Source organism: Arachis hypogaea, chromosome 19, assembly GCF_003086295.3.
Source record: "Arachis hypogaea cultivar Tifrunner chromosome 19, arahy.Tifrunner.gnm2.J5K5, whole genome shotgun sequence".
In the NCBI taxonomy this organism is placed as follows: Eukaryota; Viridiplantae; Streptophyta; class Magnoliopsida; order Fabales; family Fabaceae; genus Arachis; species Arachis hypogaea.
Window position 1 is genome coordinate 37582004 of NC_092054.1, and position 22138 is coordinate 37604141.

Consider the following 22138-nt stretch of genomic DNA (forward strand, 5'->3'; position numbering starts at 1 on the left):
TAGCTCTAGAAAATCCATTTTGAGTGCAGGGAGGTCAGAATCCAATAGCATCAGCAGTCCTTCTTCAACCTCTGAATCTGATTTTTGCTCAAGTCCCTCAATTTCAGCCAGAAAATACCTGAAATCACAGAAAAACACACAAACTCATAGTAACATCCAGAAATATGAATTTAACATAAAAACTAATAAAAACATCCCTAAAAGTAACTAGATCATACTAAAAACATACTAAAAATAATGCCAAAAAGCGTATAAATTATCCGCTCATCAACCACGTTGCTTGTACCAATGCGAAGATTCTTATCTTGTCATCCTCGCATCGGTTCGTACATGGAAATTCCTCCCCGAGTACCTCGCTCATGTCCATGAGACGCCATTCAGGTCTTGTCCACACTAAATAAGCGATATCAAGGTGATCAGTCTCAATATCTCAAGTTAAGTGCTTCAATTTTCCAAAAGTATGCTCATAAACTTCATGCTAAACATATCTCTTAGATATCCTAAATAGCACAGGCACAAACTCAGAGTATGTATTAAAGCATAAGCAGTCCATCCTTCAGCCTCACGAAGACGAACTGCTGTGACACCATAATGTAACACCCCAATATTCAAATCTTTATGCTCAAGTCATAAGTCAATGATAATAGGGTGGTACAAATCTCAAGGTGGATTTATAATACATATATATAATTGAAAAAAAGTATTGAACATGAAGCCTGAAAAGGAGTAAAATAAATTTGCAAATAGGGAACACTCACGTACCGATCAAAAAGAAAAGATAAAGTGCGTTTGGAAAGCAATATTAAGTAAAACATTAAGGAATAATATAATAAAGACAAGATATATATATATATATATATATATATACACACACACACACATAAGTATAATAGCCACTAGTCACGACCTGCGAAATTTATGCCAGCAAGGGTACAAAAATAAAATCAGTTGAGAATAGTATTTTCCCTATCTCTCCCAAACGATACATCAAGGCCTCTATAGGCAAGTTCCAAAAGAAATAAATACATACATACTATGAAGCACGGAAACTTTATTGAGTTGTCATGTCCACATGTCGGACACATTTTGGACACGACACTCACCGACACTCATCCGACAAGCGTGTCTGTGATGCATTTGCATCTTAGCTAGTTTAGTTAGCTAATTTTGTTAATTTATAGTTTAGTTTCATACTATTTTTAGTTTATAAATAAGTGATTTCATGGAATATCTCTGCATGTAATGGATCATCAAACGTGAATTAAAAATTGTGACTACTTCATGAAAATACAAGATTCAATTGATGCATTAAATGATGCTCAAAGAATGTATTGTTAAGAGGATTATGTTGCACTGAAATATGGTAATATATCTTGCATTAATTCATGAAATATCAAGCTTTGATGCATTTGATTTGTTTGATGATGGGTGAAGCAGAACATGTATGGAAGCTAACTTGGAGTGTTGGCAACGCCCATAACAAGGGGCGTTGCCTCATGGAATGCCAACCCCAAAGAAGCAGGGCATTGGCAACGCCTAATATAGGGGTGTTACTTCAAAACACGCCAACCCTAGAGGATGCTGGGCGTTGGCAATGCCTATTACAAGTGAGTTACTTTCAAACAAGGCCAACACCATATAGAGTCTCCCTAGAAGGAATTTTTGGGCGTTGGTAATGCCTAACATAATTGGCGTTACCTTCAAGTAATGCCTGCGATGTTGGATATGCAAGAATTAGCAAGTGCGCGTACGCCATAGTTATTAAAATCAGACCGGACCAGCCGGTTTGACCGAAAAACTGAACCTAATACCGGTTCGACCAAAAAACTGAACCTAATACCGGTTCGGTTCAAGCTTAAGATCGTTTAAGGTAGAGAACCGGTCAAACCTAGAGCAAACCGGCAAAAACCGTTGAAAACCGAACTAAACCGAGCCGCTCGGTCAAAGTTGAAGGTAAATCTACCACGGATCAGCGTTCTGGGAGTCCGCCATGCTCCATGTGCTCCAGCACTGCCAAGTGTCAAGAGTTGTAATTGTTGGAAAATTTTTCACACTGCATCACATGAGGTTCAAACTCCTTCCTCCAGGATGCAACAAGCATGGTTTTACCACCAGGCTGCAATGCTTCTCGTTAATATATATATGCAAATTATATTATATATATATAGCAATCTTTCTGGAAGTCCTTTTTTCAATTTATTTTAAGATGAAAGTCACTCATTTTTAAATTAGTTATATTTTATTTAACTATAAATTTTATTAAATATATACAAATGAAAAGATAAACAAAAAAAATTTATTAATCATAATTTATTTTTTTTCATGATTATATGATATCTATTCATATTATTTTTTTAATAAATACTTGTAATATATAATAATAGTTAAAACTCACATGCAATTGTCTTCATATGAAGTTGATAGTTGATAATCGCTAGATGATATTTAGTCAAACTTGTCAAATCATTTAACGAAATAACAGTTCTTAAATATCAACTTCACAGGAAAACAACTGTATGTGAGTTTTTACCTATAATAATATAATAATAAAATGAATATAAAATAATTAATAAATTATTAAAATTTAAAAATGATAATTATTTTTATAAAAAAAATACTAATAATAAAGAAAAATAATTAAATTTTATATAATTATCTAATTATAACGAGTTAACTGATTCGACCAATGACCCACCGGTTGAACCAGTGACCCAGTAATCTCACCGGTTCGATCACTGGTTCAGTTTTGACAACTATGGCGTACGCACACAAACGCACAGGTGAATTAGATGACATCAATATAAAAGGGGGCATGGGTAACACCCAACATAACTGGCGTCGTGTTTGGGTAACGCCAAAGACAACCCTAAAAGTTGAAGCTGGTGTTGGCAACGCTAGGTTGAACTGGTGCAGTCTTGGGATAACGCCTGCGAAATTGGGAAGTGAAGATTTAGCAGTCGTGCATACGCATGCGTGCCTTGCCTACGCATGGTGGGAGATTTTGTAGACTTGCCTATGCATGATAACAAGTGTGCGTACGCACATTTGAGTATGCGAACGCACGGGTGTACAAGTGACAACGCCCATTACAAGGGCGCCCAATCCAAATAACACCAGCTGGGCAGTGGCAACGCCAACATAAGGGGCGCCTAAAGCAAGAGTTCTGATCCAAGCCCAAAAAGAGTCCAATCTGGAAGCACACTTCGAAGGCACTTGGAGAGTAGAGAACTAGTATAAATGGGGGAGGGTTAGAAATAGAAGGGGGGGTTTTGGAAGCTTGACTCTACTTCACTTTTTGCTTGTACTTAACTTTGAGTTTATTTTTCTAGTCTTTACTTTTCCAGCTTTAGTTTGTATTTCAGAAAGCGATGAGTCACTAAACCCCTCATTATTAGGGGGAGGAGCTCTGTTTTGATTCCAATGAATTAATGCTATTATTTTTCTTCCTAATTCAAGTATTGTTTATCTAAGAAAGAGTCTTTGTACTTCAAAGATCTAATTCTATCGAGAGAGGGATTAGATCTATTTGAATTCTATGATGAGCTTGAGAAAGGATTTATAGAATTCAGTTTGAGACTCTTGTCTCACAACTCTCATGATTGATAATTCTTAGCTTGATATGTGACATGTAATCACTTTGAATTGAGATCTTGAAGGTTTTGTAGCTTGAGATTAGAAATTAAACTTCTCCTCTTCTCATGAGCAATAGATCAAGAGATTGACAATTGATTATGTTGAGTGAAATTGAATTACCAAGAGATTGGAATTCAATTACTTATAATCTTCCATGGATCTACTTTACATAATTGAGAAGGAATTGAGAATCATTAATTCAAAAAAAATTAAAACATCTCCAATCCCTAATGATTTCACCCATGATCATTTCTTCACTTATTTCAATTTTCCATTCTAATTGCTCACTTTAGTTTTCTCTCTAAATTACTAGTCTTTATTTGATGGCCATTATTACCAATTTCCTTTATATTCCAGCACTTTAAATTCATCGTCATTTATTCTTCCGCATTTATCTTCTTGCAATTTAAATTTATGCACTTTACATTTCTAGTTATTTACATTCTCGTTCTTACTTTCAGCCTTTTATTTCTTTGGCATTTAATTTTTTGTAATTTACTTTACTGTCAAGTAATCTAAAATTCAATCAACCTCATCAATTCGCTTGTTTAACTAGAATAGCTGATTGATTAAAATTGCTTAATCTATCAATCCTTGTGGGATCGACCTTACTCAGAATGAGTTATTACTTGATTACGACCCGGTGCACTTTTTGGTGGATATTGATTATCAAAATTTGTATCAAATTTTTGGAGTCGTTGACGGGGATTGATTATGATTGACAATGATTAAGTTAGTTGGCTACCTAGATTAAAAATTTTTCTTTTATTTTGTTACTTAGCTTAACTTTGGTTACATATTTTGTCCTTGCATTTGATATCATTCACCTGATCATTGTATATATATTCATTTTAGTTTTAGCATATTAACTGTTTGATACATTGCATTATCTAACTCTAATTACACTCTGTGATAGCGTGGCCCGTTCTACTTGTTTCTTTTGATTGTTTTTGCGTATGCTAGGTGGTAAAAGAGGTAAATCAACCTCCTTTGATTTAGAATCCAAGCGAACTTTCTTGAGATTGAGAAAAGAAGCAAGGGGCAAAAGAGTGGATGGAGAAGAGGAAGAAGAAGATTCAGACCCAGTCATGGAGGAAGAAATTTATAATCACAATGAAGAAGTTGGTAACAATCATGTTCACCCAATTAGAAGGACATTAGGGTCTTACATTAATGCCAATCCTGATAATTATGGGAGTACCATTTTGACTCTCAATATACATGCCAACAACTTTAAACTCAAACCCCAACTAATCACTCTGATCCAACAAAATTTCCAATATAGAGGAGGTACCTAAGAAGATCCCAATCAATATTTGTCAACTTTTCTGAGAATATGTGATACTGTCAAGACAAATAGGGTGCATCAAGACATTTACAGATTGCTTTTGTTCCCTTTCTCCCTAAGAGATAAAGCATATCAATGGCTAGAGACTTTTCCTAAGGAGAGCATCACCACTTGGGATGATTTGGTCAATAAGTTCTTGACTAAGTTCTTCCTCTCACAAAGAATCATCAAGCTTAGTATTCATACATCGGTTCAAGCTATAAAGGACCGGGTTGGCCGACTTCTTAGAAGGTTGGCCCATGACCGACCTCTTAGAAGGTTGGTGATGCACGGAAAACTTGTCTCATAACAAATTTCCTTCGGCAAGTGTACCGAATTTGTCGTCAAGTAAAAACTCACAATAGAGTGAGGTCGAATCCCACAGGGATTGATTGATCAAGCAACTTTAACTAGAGGAATGTTCTAGTTGAGAATCAGAATTTGAGTTGAGAATTGCAAAAAATTAAATGGCGGAAAAGTAAATAATAGAAAAGTAAATGCTGGAAATAAAGAGCTGAATGTAGATGACGGAAAGTAAATTGCAGAATCTTAAATGGGAATGGGGTAATTGCTCATAAAAGTAAATGATAGAAATTAAAGAGAATGGGTAAGATCAGAAATGGGGAGTTCATTGGGCTTAGGAGATGTTGCATTCTCCGGATCAATTTTATTTTCATCTCTTGCTCAATCAATGCACTCATTGATCTCCTTGGCAATCTTAAGTGATCGAATTACAATTCCTTGTAATTCAATCTCTCAAATCTTGATCAATAGCCAATTCCTTGGTCAATTGCTCATGAGAAGAGATGAAGTATGGTCACTGATTATACCACATGCATTTCCCAAATCAAGTGTTGAGAGGATTATAGTCACATATCCATCCAAACCCAATTTGGTCCAGCATGAGAAAGCATTTCTAGCATGATCTCTTCATTCCTCTTTCAAGGTTCAGAAGAGATCCAAGTTTGAATAGATTCTTTTCCAAGATAACTACCCAATTGGATGAAGATCGAAAGCTTTCAAGTAAAATCAAGAGAAAAGATAGAAGAAGAATAATGAAAACTAGTATTGATCCATCAAATTACAACAGAGCTCCCTAACCCAATGAAAGGGGTTTAGTTGTTCATAGCTCTGGAAAATGAAAACAAAGATGGAGAATACATTCTGATACTAGAAGTGCAGAGAAAGTAAAATACAGAGAGTAGTTCTATGCCAAGAGGCTCCCTATAATTTCCAACTCTCCTCTTTTCAATTCAAAGCTACTCCTATATATACTACTCTTCTGATCTTCTAGTTGGCTCTTCAAGTCTTGGGTATGGGCCTTTGGATCTTGAGTTTGAAGCAGTTATCTTCTTCATTGGGCTTGGCTTTACTTGCAGAGAGAAAGTGTGAAGTGGGCAGAGACTTTAGCTCAGGACGTTAGTGGTGTTAACGTTCAGTAAAAATATGGGTTCGAGAACGTTAGTGACAATTACCTTTTTCACTAACGTTCCTCACCAAAGTAAGAGCCACGTTAACTTCAATGTTAGTGGCACAAACGTTACCACTAACGTTGCCTCTATGTCCTTCGCACACGTTATTGGGACTCACCTTTCCCAGTAACGTTGAGAAGTCTCCCCCTTCCTTACGTTAGAGTCCACGTTAACTTAGTTAACGTGGCTCTTTTAACGTAGGCTTGCCAACCTTCGAGAACGTTAGTAACACTTACCTTTGTCACTAACGTTCCAATGTGCCCTTAGCTCCCACGTTAGAGTCCACGTTAACTAGGTTAACGTGGCCTCTAACGTGGCTGTGCTAGCCATCTCCAACGTTAGTGACAAAGGTGAATGTCACTAATGTTGGCTTATCATCTCTCCTCCTCACGTTAACTTCCTCACGTGGGAGTTAACGTGGCTCATTGTGGCTTGTGTGGGCTCCTTCCAACCTTAGTGACAATGTTAGGTGTCACTAACGTTGGCGATCACCTTCCTTCTTCACGTTAGCTTCCACGTTAACTAGGTTAACGTGGGAGTTAACATGGCTTATTGGGGCTTGTGTGGGTTAATCCCAATGTTAGTGACAATATGTTTGGTGTCACTAACATTGTCGACCACCTACTTTCTTCACGTTAGCTTTTAACGTGGGAGTTAACGTGGCTTATTGTGACTTGGCCAACGTTAGTGACAAAGTTGAATGTCACTAATGTTGGCTTCCCCTTTACTTCTTAACGTTAGAGGCCACGTTAACTAAGTTAACATGGCTCTTAACGTGGCCACTTATGAGCTTGGTCCAACGTTAGTGATAATGTTAAGTGTTACTAACATTGGCTCCCTTTCCTTTCTTCCACGTTAGAGTCCACGTTAACTTAGTTAACGTGACTCTTAACGTGGGCAATGATGGCTTCGAGAGCATTATTGGCGATTACTTTTCTCATTAACTTTGCAAGTTACTCCCATTCCACGTTAGTGCCCACGTTAGTGTAACTAACGTAGCCACTAATGTGGTTCTTCTTTGCTTCCTTTGTCCTGAAATCAAGCAATCAAGTGCATCAAAGTTTTGGTCCAAGTCATGGGAAATGCAACATCAAATTTGTTATAAAATTCATGCAAAATCCTCATGAAATCATGTAAAGTGCACAATGTATGATTGAATCAAGATGTAAGTGAATATCTACCCAAAACTAGCTTATTTTCTAAGGAAATGCATGAAACTACCCTAAAAACAGTAAAGAAAAGGTCAGTAAAACTGGCCAAAATGCCCTGGCATCACAACACCAAACTTAAAGCTTGCTTGTCCCTAAGCAAGTACTGGAATAAGAGAATGATGAATGGAATGCCAAGAGAAATGAGTCATTCTTGTGGAGGTCATGCCCCTGGTTTTATGGTGGTTTCATGCGTAGCAACTTAGGTTCATTCCTGGCTTTCAGACCTTTATCATGTCCTAGAATACTCACTGTGATTGCATCCCATGAGACTTTTATTCATTGATCCTGTTATTGTTATTTCAGGGCTTATTTGTGTTCTTAGGCTAAGTGCTCTGTAAGGGGGCGACTCTTTAAGAATAAGCTTTCAGCCAACACTCCCGAACCAGTTGGTTCAAGGTGCTAGGTGTTAAGACACCCCTAAGGACTTACTCCCTCAAGTCTCTTTCCCCCATACATACATACCACAGGCATATGGTTTGTTTATTTTCTTTTCTTGAGACCTTGGTGTCCAGCACCTCTTTGGGTTACTAAATGCTCTGTAGTGAGGGTTACTCTTGATAGTGGACTTTCAGCTGATAATCCCGAGTTAGTTAACCCAAGTTACCAAGTGATAAGGCACCCCTAAGAGCTTATTCATCCAAGTAGATCCCTCACACAGGAGCACCACAGACACATGCCTCAAGATTAAAACCATTGGTGCCTAGCCTTATTGCTTACTCTTTTTCTTTTATTTTTCAACCTTTATTGTTCTTTCCCTTTTTCTTATTAGGATCTTCTTATTTAGCTAGTCTCATGGGGTGTATTCAAAGCATATGATTCAGGACAGATAGTTGTCTTCCCACCTTATGGTTGAACCAACTTAGCTAACTTATGACTATACCATAAACTCATGAACTTACTCCATAGTATGAACTCCTCTCTGGTCTTTTGAAACACTCATTCTCTTTTTCATTTGTTTCAAAGGGACAAGCATACAAGTAAGCAAAGTACGGATGCAGTGACATAAAGACTAGCAAACATAGACCTTTTCAACCAAAAACTTAAAAGACAAAATAAAAATAATTCAAACTAACATGGAAGCAAGTTCCATTTCATACAAGATCTTCCTTATTTAAAGCATAGAGAAAGATGGACCAAAGAAGGAACTCCATCACCTTTTACTCTTGTGGATGCCCATGCTTTCCTCCTTGTTTGTCTTCTTTGTGTCCTCTTGCATTCCCTCGCATCCGTGCCAATCTTGCTTGCTTCCAATCCTCAAGTGCCTTCCTCACTGATTCATGACTCTCTTCCACCTTTTGTCTTTCTTCCCGTGCTAATTCATCCCTTATTTCTTCATACCTTGTGATTCCTGATGCAATATAGGCAGCTGTCCTACCAAGTAACCGAGCCTGGCTTGAGTATTTATATGATGCCCAGTCTCGCTCAGGTAAACTCCTTCTGCGAATGCCCTTTGCTCGTCCAATAGTTTTGCCTGTTCTATTTGACTTTGATGCATCTCATGTATATGTGCACCTTGATGTGCTTGGATGTTGATTAGCCTCTGGATGGATTCTTGTTGCTCATTTTGCCTTTGTTCCATCCTGTGGAATATTTCACTCCATTGTTGTCCTTGACTCAGTTGTTGATCTAGCATTTGCTTTTGCCACTCCCCTTGTTGAGTCATCCATCTTGAGAGTGACTCCTCTTGCTGCCCCATCATCTGTAGTTGAAGCTCTCTCTGTGCTCCTTGGCTTTCCACATATTGTCGAGATAGCCCATCAATGGCTTCCTGCAATTAGTGCATATCCAAGGTGGCTGGTGCTTGCCCCTCTACGACTTCTCCTTCTACTACTTGAGGGGCCGGCCTCTTCCTTTGCTTCCGTTGAGGCAGGGGGGATGCGGTAGCATGCATTCGTCGAACAGTTATTGGAATGCCCTCTTTTATCCACACTGGGTCCTCATCTTTAAACACCACCCCAGCTTTCTTACACAGTCGGTAAATAGTGCTGGGGTAACCTAACGTTCCCCTTGAGTCGCTTTTCTCTGCCATTTTTCTAATGCCTTCTGCTATGAGTTCATGAACCTTGATCTCTCCTCCTTTGAGTATACAGTGCACCAGTGTGGCTCTCTTGAGATTCACCTCCGAGTTGTTCGCTGCTGGGAGGATGGACCTCCTTACAATTTCGAACCACCCTTTTGCTTCCGGGGTGAGATCTGCTCTCTTGATGAACCTTGGTCTCTTATCTGCATATCTTTTCCAGTCAGCTCCTGGTACACAAATGTCTTGCACAATCTGGTCATGATTAGGGTTGTTGTCCATTCTTGAATGATAACTCTCTTCTTCAAACGGTATGGACCGCAACTTTAATGCCCTCATGACACTCATGGGACCAAAATCCACAATCTTTCCTCTCACAAAGCTTGTATATGACTCATATGCCTTATCATATCGGACCGCATTTGCATAAAACTCTCTTATAAGATTTGCATTCACCTTAATGACCGGATCAGTGAGGAGCTCCCATCTTCTCTTTTCTACTTTTTTTTTGTGATTTCGGGACACTCAGTTTTCCTAACTTGAAATCCCAGCTCATAAATGATCTCCTTATCCACCATCCACCCGTATTGCAATGCATGGTGCAAGCTTCTAAATCTCTTTTCATCATACGGGTGTTGCTTCACAGGTTCCTTTTCCTTCCTTCTTTTAGAGCTCGAAGATGCCATGAATGAGGGTTAATGTGTGAAGTTGGCAAGGGTGAGGAGACTTTCAGTTGTTTAGGGTTGAGTGCAATGGATGGAGTGAGGGAGAATATTTTTTTAAAAGGTTAGGAAATGCTTTATTCCGAAATGGATATGTGTGAAGAGTGGGTGTGGAGTGTGAAGCTAGGGCACGGAACAAGGATTACTTATATAGAGAGGTTGTGAGTGAATGGAGGGTGTGGATTGATGGAGTGGTTGCTTTGATGGTCGGTTGGGGTTGTGCATGGAGCAGGGACAAGGATCATCACTTTATGAGGGTTATTGGTTCGGTCTTCAAGGGTCTCTTTTTTTCAATGTTGCATGGTAACATTTTCCAATGTGTTCCCTTTTGAGAACAAGTGTGTAGTCCCTCTTCATGAAGTGGCCGAACCCTTCTCATTTAGTTGTCCAATCAATCTCCTTCAATGTTCCTCTCCTTTTCCTTATAAAGATAAAATAAGAAAAGTAAGAATTAACATAAAAAAAACAATTTAAACTTTACGGCTAGAATAATAAAAAGAAGAAAAGATTTTTTTTATTCATGAATTCCAACTAACTAACTAACTGTGTATCCTTATATGCACATTGGTGGCACCATGGGGTGACACCAAACTTAGTTTGGATCACTGTGATGAAAAGTTCTGTTCAAAGCTCCAAGACTAGCATGCTCTCAGTTGCATTCATGCTTTCTTGGCATGCTTTGAACACCAAACTTGTTGTTCACTATATACTGCTTATTACGGATTTCACCAAGTGTTTGTCAAGTCTGGGTTGGAATTCATGAATATTTACTTATTCACAATTTTCTAAAAGCATATAAAACATGGGTTGCCTCCCATGAAGCGCTTCTTTAGCGTCACTAGCTTGACGTTTCTCCCTCATCAGGGTGGTTGGTAATGCTTAAAGTCCTCCCCTCTTGTTGTGGACTTATATCCATTGGTTGTATCAATGATCTCTACATGTTCCAAGGAGAGAACTCTGTTGATAGTGAAGACCTTAGGTAAATGAGATGGTACAGTGGGGAGATTAGGGGGGATATCTGGGAAGTAAGCTGAGATCACTTTATCCCCTGGAGAGAAGTCTTCCATAGGGATCTTCTTGTTCCTCCACCCCCTTGGTACCTTCTTCTTTGTCCCTTTTGATGTTGCCTTGCTCTTTGTGACTTCTTCTTCTAAGGGAATTTTGTTGTTGTCTTCATATGTCTCTAGTGGTTTAGGTTCCTCCAGCTTTTCCTTGAGCTGTGACAACTGCTTATTTCCTTGTTCATCAACCAAGGGCTTTTCCAGGTGGGCTGGTTGTGCTTCAGTGCTTGTTTCCTCTTTCAGCATCTCATTATGATCTTTGCTTGGTTCTTTATTCTCTTGGTCTGCTTCTTGTGAAAGTTTGAAGACATTAAAGCTGAGTTGTTCATCATGGATCCTTAATATTAGCTCCCCTCGCTCCACATCTATAAGTGCTCTGGCTGTAGCTAGGAATGGTCTTCCCAATATAATTGGGTGAGTGTGACTCTCTTCCATGTCCAAGATGACAAAGTCTGTGGGAAGAAAGTATTTCCCAACCTTTACCAACACATATTCCACCACTCCTATTGCTTGTTTTTGAGTTTTGTCTGCCAGCCTGATGACTACATCTGTGGGTATTATCTCATTGATCTTCAGCCTCTTCACCAGGGATAAGGGCATTAAGTTGATGCTTGCTCCCAAATCGCAGAGTGCTTTATCAAACATTGTTTCTCCTATGGCACAGGGGACATGAAAACTCCCTGGATCTTTTCTTTTTGTAGGCAAATGTGGTTGAATGAGGGCACTGCACTCCTTGTTCATCACTATAGTTTGGCCTCCCTTGAGTGAGCTTTTCCTGGGAAGCAGCTCCTTCATATACTTGATGTATGCAGGTATTTGTTGAATAGTCTTGATGAATGGTATGTTGACATGCAGAGATGCAAACAAATCTAGAAACCTTGAGTATATTCTCTTCTCCACAGCACCATTGAGCAGTTGGGGAAAAGGTGCATAGAATCTCAGCAGCTCCTGTTGTGAGATTTCTGGTTCTTGATGATCTTTTTTCTTCTTCTCTACTGAGGTATCTTTAGGTTGTTCTGACAGCTTGCTTGGCTTGTCCTCAGTCTCCTTATCACTTATAGTGACCATCTTGCAATCTTCCCATCTTACTTTCTTTGTTTCACCTCTTGGATTCTTCTCTGTGTCACTTGGAAATCCATCTGTGGGTTTGGGAATTTGCTCAGAGAGATACCCCACTTGAGATTCCAACCTCTTGATTGTGTCTCCCTGGTTCTTGAAACTGGCTCGCACTTCCTCCTTGAACACCTTGTTGTCTTGAATCTCCTTGCCTATGCCTTCAAGTAGATTCTCAATCCTTGAGAGTCTGTCATCAAATGATTGTAGATCGGGATTAGAGGTGGAAGGATGAGGTAAGTTATTTTGGTTTTGATGTGGATGTGGAGAAGTGTTGTTATGGGGGTGTTGATATGGTCTAGATGTGAAATGTTGGTGGCTTGCATTGTTGGGATTTGAGCATCTTTGATTAAGGCTTTGGTCTTGTTGATTTCCCCACCCAAAGTTTGGGTGATTCCTCCATCCAAGATTATAGGTCTTGGAGTATGGATCATGGTTTTGCCTAGGTGAATTCCCAATGTAGTTGACTTGCTCCTGACTTCCCTCTGCTTCTTCATTCACTCCTTCTTGGGTTGTTGATGAAGTGGTGATTGCTGCTACTTGGTTCCTCTCCATCTTCTTGGTTAGGTCAGCCAGCTGCTTGGTAAAGAGCTTGTTCTGAGCCAGCAGAGCATCTACATTGTTTAGCTCCATCACTCCTCTAGTGTTCCCTCTTTCGGAAGCATAGAAGTAGTCATTCTCTGCTACAGTTTCAATGACATCTATGGCCTCCTCAATGGTCTTCTTCTTGTTCAAAGATCCTCCGGATGAATGGTCTACGGCCTTCTTTGACTCATAAGAGATCCCTTCATAGAAAATGTGCAGCTGCACCCATTCGTTGAACATGTCAGGTGGACACCTCCTTGTCAGGTCCTTAAACCTCTCCCATGCTTCATACAGAGTCTCACCATCTTGTTGCCTGAAAGTTTGGACCTCAGCTCTCAGCCTATTGATTCGTTGAGGGGGATAAAATGTTGCTAAGAATTTATTCACCACATCTTCCCAAGTTGTCAAGCTCTCCTTTGGGAAAGACTCCAGCCACTTAGCTACCTTATCCTTGAGTGAGAATGGAAATAAGAGCAGTCTATAGGCGTTAGGATGAACACCATTAGACTTCACTGTGTCACAAATTCTCAGGAAGGTGGTTAGATGTTGATTGAGGTCTTCTTGGACACTTCCTCGGAACGAACAGTTGTTCTGAACAAGGGTGATGAGCTGTGGCTTCAGTTCAAAATTATTGGCGTGGATAGTTGGCTTTTGAATGCTACTTCCACAGTTTCCTGGGTTTGGATTGATGTAAGAGCCTAAAACTCTTCTATCCTCCCCAGCATGATTTGCTCGACCTCCTCCGCCATGGTTGTGAGTCTCTTCTTCATGATGGTTTTCCATGTTTTCTTCCATGTTTGGTTCAAAGTATTCCTCCTCTTCCTCAGCACCAACTACTCTTTTTCCTCTTGCTTCCCTCCTTAATCTCAAGAAGGTCCTCTCAGGTTCAGAATCAAAAGAAGTTGAAGCCCCGCTTCTTCTCCCTGTCATACAACCAACAAGTACAAGCAAGGAAAATAGATGCAGAAAGTATTTCTGTCAGAATTACTGTTAGTATGAGTGATGCAATATATCAAACAGTTAGTGGGTTAGTGAAATGAATGGTAAATAACTAAAAACGAAAAAGTAGGGGGAATGGAAGAAATTAACTAAAACTGAAAGTAAATTACTCAAACGGAAAATTAAATCAAACAAAAATAAAATGTTCAATCTAGTGATCCTCCAATTTAATCATTGTTGATGCACAATCAATCCTTGGCAACGGCGCCATAAACTTGATGCACGGAAAACTTGTCTCATAACAAATTTCCTTCGGCAAGTGTACCGAATTTTTCGTCAAGTAAAAACTCACAATAGAGTGAGGTCGAATCCCACAGGGATTGATTGATCAAGCAACTTTAACTAGAGGAATGTTCTAGTTGAGCGAATCAGAATTTGAGTTGAGAATTGCAGAAAATTAAATGGTGAAAAAGTAAATAACAGAAAAGTAAATGCTGGAAATAAAGAGCTGAATGTAGATGACGGAAAGTAAATTGTAGAATCTTAAATGGGAATGGGGTAATTGCTCATAAAAGTAAATGACAGAAATTAAAGAGAATGGGTAAGATCAAAAATGGGGAGTTCATTGGGCTCAAGAGATGTTGCATTCTCCGGATCAATTTCATTTTCATCTCTTCCTCAATCGATGCACTCATGATATCCTTGGCAATTTTAAGTGATCGAATTACAATTCCTTGTAATTCAATCTCTTAAATCTTGATCAATAGCCAATTCCTTGGTCAATTGCTCATGAGAAGAGATGAAGTATGGTCACTGATTATACCACATGCATTTCCCAAATTAAGTGTTGAGAGGATTATAGTCACATATCCATCCAAACCCAATTTGGTCCAGCATGAGAAAGCATTTCTAGCATGATCTCTTCATTCCTCTTTCAAGGTTCAGAAGAGATCCAAGTTTGAATAGCTTCTTTTCCAAGATAACTACCCAATTGGATGAAGATCGAAAGCTTTCAAGTAAAATCAAGAGAAAAGATAGAAGAAGAATAATGAAAACTAGTATTGATCCATCAAATTACAACAGAGCTCCCTAACCCAATGAAAGGGGTTTAGTTGTTCATAGCTCTGGAAAATGAAAACAAAGATGGAGAATACATTCTGAAACTAGAAGTGCAGAGAAAGTAAAATACAGAGAGTAGTTCTATGCCAAGAGGCTCCCTATAATTTCCAACTCTCCTCTTTTCAATTCAAAGCTACTCCTATATATACTACTCTTCTGATCTTCTAGTTGGCTCTTCAAGTCTTGGGTATGGGCCTTTGGATCTTGAGTTTGAAGCAGTTATCTTCTTCATTGGGCTTGGCTTTACTTGCAGAGAGAAAGTGTGAAGTGGGCAGAGACGTTAGCTCAGGACGTTAGTAGTGTTAACGTTCAGTGAAAATATGGGTTCGAGAACGTTAGTGACAATTACCTTTTTCACTAACGTTCCTCACCAAAGTAAGAGCCACGTTAACTTCAACGTTAGTGGCACAAACGTTGCCACTAACGTTGCCTCTATGTCCTTCGCACACGTTATTGGGACTCACCTTTCCCAGTAATGTTGAGAAGTCTCCCCCTTCCTTACGTTAGAGTCCACGTTAACTTAGTTAATGTGGCTCTTTTAACGTAGGCTTGCCAACCTTCGAGAACGTTAGTGACACTTACCTTTGTCACTAACGTTCTAATATGCCCTTAGCTCCCACGTTAGAGTCCACGTTAACTAGGTTAATGTGGCCTCTAACGTGGCTGTGCTAGCCATCTCCAACGTTAGTGACAAAGGTGAATGTCACTAACGTTGGCTTATCATCTCTCCTCCTCACGTTAGCTTCCACGTTAACTAAATTAACGTGGGAGTTAACGTAGCTCATTGTGGCTTGTGTGGGCTCCTTCCAACGTTAGTGACAATGTAACGTGGGAGTTAACGTGGCTTATTGGGGCTTGTGTGGGTTAATCCCAACGTTAGTGACAATGTTTGGTGTCACTAACGTTGTCGACCACCTACTTTCTTTACGTTAGCTTCCACGTTAACTAGGTTAACGTGGGAGTTAACGTGGCTTATTGTGACTTGGTCAACGTTAGTGACAAAGTTGAATGTCACTAACGTTGGCTTCCCCTTTACTTCTCAACGTTAGAGGCCACGTTAACTAAGTTAACGTGGCTCTTAACGTGGCCACTTATGAGCTTGGTCCAACGTTAGTGATAATGTTAAGTGTTACTAACGTTGGCTCCCTTTCCTTTCTTCCACATTAGAGTCCACGTTAACTTAGTTAACGTGACTCTTAACGTGGGCAATGATGGCTTCGAGAGCGTTATTGGCGATTACTTTTCTCATTAACTTTGCAAGTTACTCCCATTCCACGTTAGTGTAACTAACGTAGCCACTAATGTGGTTCTTCTTTGCTTCCTTTGTCCTGAAATCAAGTAATCAAGTGCATCAAAGTTCTGGTCCAAGTCATGGGAAATGCAACATTAAATTTGTCATAAAATTCATGTAAAATCCTCATGAAATCATGTAAAGTGCACAATGTATGCTTGAATCAAGATGTAAGTGAATATCTACCCAAAACTAGCTTATTTTCTAAGGAAATGCATGAAACTACCCTAAAAACAGTAAAGAAAAAGTCAGTGAAACTGGCCAAAATGCCCTGGCATCAGTTGGCCCATGACCGACATCTTAGAGGGTTGGCCCATGACCGACCTCTTGGAAGGTTGGCCCATTACCGACCTCTTCACAAAGAGTTCGGCCAAATCGCCAGAAGAGCCCAAAGCAGGCCCAAACGAAGAAATACAGCCCAAATCTAAAGGCAGCCAAAGCCTAGAAAGATAAGGCGGTTCCCCTAAAAAGGTAAGATGATTTCACTCAAAGATAAGATAAGATAACTATCTTATCTCCAGAAAGGTCATTCCACACTACTATAAATACACTGGAGCACCCAGGTATAACTCATACTCTGATTCTACTAAAAACCTGTTTAAAGCCCGTGCTAACTTAAGCATCGGAGTCTCTTGTAGGTACCACCACCCTCCGGTGATGAAGGATCAGCAGCACCACCAAGTCCAACAAGTCAGACACAACAGCTCCGATCCAATAAGTCGGACACGACAGCTCCGGCCACCAAATCCAACAAGTCGGACGCAACAACTCCGGCCGCCACCGCAGATCTCGTCTGAGATCGACCTACAGTTTCAGGTAACCCTCGGAATATTGGCACCGTTGCCGGGGAACCTTGAAGTCATCCCATCATCATGGCGGACAACATTGACAACGATCACAACTCTGATTTGGAAAATAGAACACGGCACAAGAACGCGGACATCACACCCAAAGATACACCTCAACCAAACAGAGACAAGCATTCTCCAAATACAGAAATCTAAGAAGCCCTCTGAGAACAGTAGAGTCATCTCAAGTAGCTCGAATAGGAGGCCGAATACTAGTGTGAGGCCGAAAGAAACCTCCGGAGAGAAATTAGACGACGCCAAGAGTTGGAAGACAAACTCCTAAAACTCGAGGCCAACCTTGAAACCAAAACCATTCAGCTTGGTCACGAGGACATCTCTCACAAGGATCAAGATCCCTTCACAAAAGAGATCATGAAAGCTAAAGTTCCAAAGGATTTTAAAGCTCCCGACATGACCCCATACGACGGTACCTCCGATCCAAGCCATCACCTCAGCAATTTCAGATGCAAAATGTATCTCACTGATGCCTCAGACGCTATTCAATGCAAAGCCTTTCCGACTACTCTAACAAAGACAGCAATTAAGTGGTTCGATAGTTTGCCTCCTAGATCCATCACAAGTTTTGACGACTTAGCCAAAAAGTTCCTCGCCAGATTTTCCATCCAGAAGGATAAAACCAAACACGCCCCGAGCTTACTAGGGATTAAGCATGGAGATTGGGAAAGTCTTCACAACTACATGGAAAGATTCAACAAAGCATGTCTGGACGTACAAAGTCTTCCAACAGAAGCGGCCATCATGGGACTCATCAATAGCCTAAGAGAAGGACCTTTCAGCCAATCTATATCCAAGAAGTACCCAACATCTCTAAACGAGGTTCAAGAAAGGGCGGAAAAATATATCAATATGGAGGAGAACTCCCGATTGAGAGACAGCTCAAAAACCAGATTCTCCTAACCCACCACAGGACAAGGATAAAGAATCCAGGAAGAAAGAAGACCAACCCACTGAGAAACCTATCTCTTGTGGATGTTTACCGAGAAATATGCCACATTGAGAAGATCCCACCATCTCGCCCAATCAAAAGCAAAAAAGGAAGAGGAAATCGGACAGAGTACTGTGAGTACCACCGAATCTACGGACATCCTACTAACGAGTGTTTCGACCTAAAGAATGTCATAGAGAAATTGGCAAGAGAAGGATGATTAGATCAGTACTTAGCCAACAAAACGGATGAACCAAGAAAAAAAAGAGAAGACAAAGAGGTTGGACGAGTTGAACGTCCACCTCACACTCCTGAGAGACATGTTCATATGATAAATGGAGGATTCACAGGAGGAGAGATCTCTAAAATCATCTCACAAAAAGACACCTCAAAGAGGTATATTAAGGAAGGGAGAGAGATTTGAATAGACAACGGAGTGTGAACAAGCCTTCCGAGATTTCAAAAAATTCTTGGGGCAACCACCCATTCTTACCCGACCACTGGAAAGTGAAGAACTCATATTATACCTCGCAGTGGGAAGTCGGGCAATAGCCTCAGCACTAGTCAGAGAAGACGAAAGTGGGCAACAACACATCTACTTCATCAGCAAAGCTCTACAAGGGGCTGAACTAAACTATCAAAAGATAGAAAAGTTTGCCTACGCTCTCATACTCACGTGTCGACGACTCTGCCCATACTTTCAAGCTCACACTATCAGAGTTCGGACCAACCAGCCCATAAAAGGCATCCTACAGAAAACAGACTTAGCTGGAAGAATCCTACAGTGGGCAGTCGAGTTATCCGAATTCGATCTTCGATATGAAGCTCAGACAACCATCAATCACAGTATCTGGCCAACTTTATTAACCCCGGGAACTCCCACAAAATGGAATCTCTACATGGACGACTCTTCAAACAAAACTGGGAGTTGCGCAGGTATAATTATAAAAAGTAATCAGGGAACCCAAATCGAGCTAAATAACCAAGCTGAATACAAGGCACTACTGGCTGGTTTAAGGCTGGCTAAGGAGGTAGGAGTTCAAAAGCTTACCGTGTTCAGTGATTCACAAGTAATCACCTCACAAATAGAAGGGAGCTACCAAGCTAAGGATTCCATCATAAAAAATATATACCTGGACAAAATCAGAGAATAGCTCGGATAATTCGGGGGATATGAGGTCCTACAAATACCTCGGGAACAGAATGCCCGAGCTGATGCACTTTTAAAAACCAGCCAGCACCAACAGCTCGGACAATTTGGGGGATGTGAGGTCCGACATATACCTCGGAAACAGAATGGACCTAAGGTCGGTCAGGAAAAGGGAAGCTAGCAGCCAACTGGAAAGGACCATACCAAGTTGTTCAGAAGTTCTTGGGAAAGGTCACCACAAAGTGTCCGACCTCGAGGGGCGAGAGCTACCAAGGTTATGGCATGCCTACAATCTAAGAAGGGTGCCAGGCCGAGATAAAAAATTGCCCGACCTAGAAGGGTAAGCACTAACATATACACACTCTTATACATATCTTTATTTTATTGTTTAAAAGTTTGCAGATTTCCTAAAAAGTTTCCAACCAAGACGCATTAATCTGAGCGCAAAGATTCATCGTCCGATTACAAAGCTACAGGTCAGAAAGATGAAAACCAAATTCATCATCCGATTATAAAGTTATAAGTCGGCAAAATAAAAACCAAATTCATCATCCGATTACAAAGTTACAGGTCAGCAAGATGAAAACCAAATTCATCGTCCGATTTCGACAAGGTCGGCAAGGTGAAAACCAAATTCACCGTCCAATTTCGACAAGGTCGGCAAGGTGAAAACCAAATTCACCGTCCGATTTCAACAAGGTCGGCAAGGTGAAAACCAAACTCACCACCCGATTTCTACAAGGCCGACAAGATGAAGTCGGACCAAGCCGATCAAAGCTACAAAATTATAAAAAGTAATCCATAGAAAGAGGCCTAACGAGCTTTGAGTAAAAATGGATTACTAAAAATAACTTAAGAAGGACCGACAAGAAGAAGTCGGGCCAAATCGATCAAAAGCAACAAAGTTATAAAAAGTAATCCATAGAAAGAGGCCTGACGAGGACTGAGTAAAAATAGATTACTTAAAACAACTTAAGAAGGACCGACAAGAAGAAGTCGGGCCAACCCGATCAACGCAAAAAGTTATAAAAAGTAACCCATAAAAAGAGGCCTGACGAGGTCTGAGTAAAAATGGATTACTAAAAATAACTTAAGAAGAATCGACAAGAGAAGCCGGACCAACGAAAAGTGTGCGCTAAAAGGGACATAGCTTTTCCCAAAAAGCCACGACTCCACGACAAGGCTATCAAAATTGTTCGAACTAACTAAAAAGGTTCTACGAGAACACTAAAAAGTTGTCGGACAAGATAGCTCCAAGGATCATCTCACCCAAATAAGAAGATAGACAAAACAAGAAGTGATAAAAAAGAGGTCGGACAACAAAGTACCAACACTCTATAAAGATCCACAAAAGGGACAAAGACATCACACAACGGCCAGAGGAAGGCCAGGAATGCTTTGCTGAAAGGTACGAAGTCTTGTAAAAACACACTATTTAAAAGGTGTTCATACCCTGCGCCGAACTGTCCGACCTGGGATGTTTAAACGACAAGTCGACCGACCTCTTCAAGTTAGGACCATCCGACCTCTTCTCAAAGAGCTCGGCCAAATCACCAGGAAAGTCCAATAAGGGCCTAGACAGAGGAACATGACCCAAATCCAAAGGCAGCCCAAGCCTATAGAGATAAGGGCGGTTCCCTTGAAGATAAGATGACTTCACTCAAAGATAAGATAAGATAAGACAACTATCTTATCCCAAGGTCATCCCACACCATTATAAATACACTGGAGCACCCAGGTATAACTCATACTCTGATTCTACACAATACATGTTTAATACCCTTGCTAACTTAAGCATCGGAGTCCCTTGCAGGTACCACCACCCTCTGGTGACAAAGGATCAACAGCATAACTAATTCAACAAGTCGGACACGACAACTCCGGCCGCCACCCCCAGCCAGACACGTTATCTCCGACCAGTACAGAAGATCTCGTCCGAGATCGACCCACAGTTTCAGGTAACCCTCGGAACATTGGTGCCGTTGCCGGGGAACCTGGAAGTCATCCCATCATCATGGCGAACAACCTTGACAACGACCACAACTCTGATTTGGAGAACAGAACGCCACATAAGAATGCGAAGGTCACAATAGACGACACTTCTCAACCTAACAAAGACAAGAATTCACCAAACACGGGAACCATGGAGGCACTTCAAGACCGCCTAAAATAACTGGAAAAAGAGGTCGAGTATCAACAGGAAGCTGAAAGAGGCCTACGAAGGGAAGCTAGGTAACGCCGCGAGTTAGAGGACAAACTCCTAAAACTCAAAGTAGATCTCAAGGCCAAAACTACTCAATCCGGCCACGAAGGTAGTTCTCATACGGATCAAGATCCGTTCACCAAAGAGATAATGAAAGCCAAAATCCCGAAAGATTTCAAACCTCCCAACATGACTCTATATGATGGCACATCAGATCCTAGTCATCACCTCAGTAATTTCAGAAGTAGAATGTACCTCACTGATGCCTCAGATGCAGTCCACTGTAAATCCTTTCTGACTACCTTAACAAAGACAACAATTAGATGGTTTGACAACCTGCCTCCTAGGTCCATCTCAAGTTTTGACGATTTAGCCAAAAAGTTTCTAGCCAGATTCTCTATCCAGAAGGACAAAACTAAACATGCCCCATGTCTACTAGGAATCAAGCATGGAGATCGAGAAAGTCTCCGCAGCTACATGGAAAGATTCAACAAAGCATGT

At 40.5% G+C, this 22138-nt stretch overlaps 1 non-coding gene across 1 annotated transcript; it reads left to right on the forward strand.

Annotated features, from left to right (window-relative positions):
- Nucleotides 1–13379: 13379 nt before the first annotated feature.
- Nucleotides 13380–13483, forward strand: LOC112782182 (small nucleolar RNA R71). The gene has a single exon (XR_003192917.1). It is a non-coding gene; the product is annotated as a small nucleolar RNA R71 (small nucleolar RNA).
- The last annotated feature ends 8655 nt before the right edge of the window (nt 13484–22138 follow it).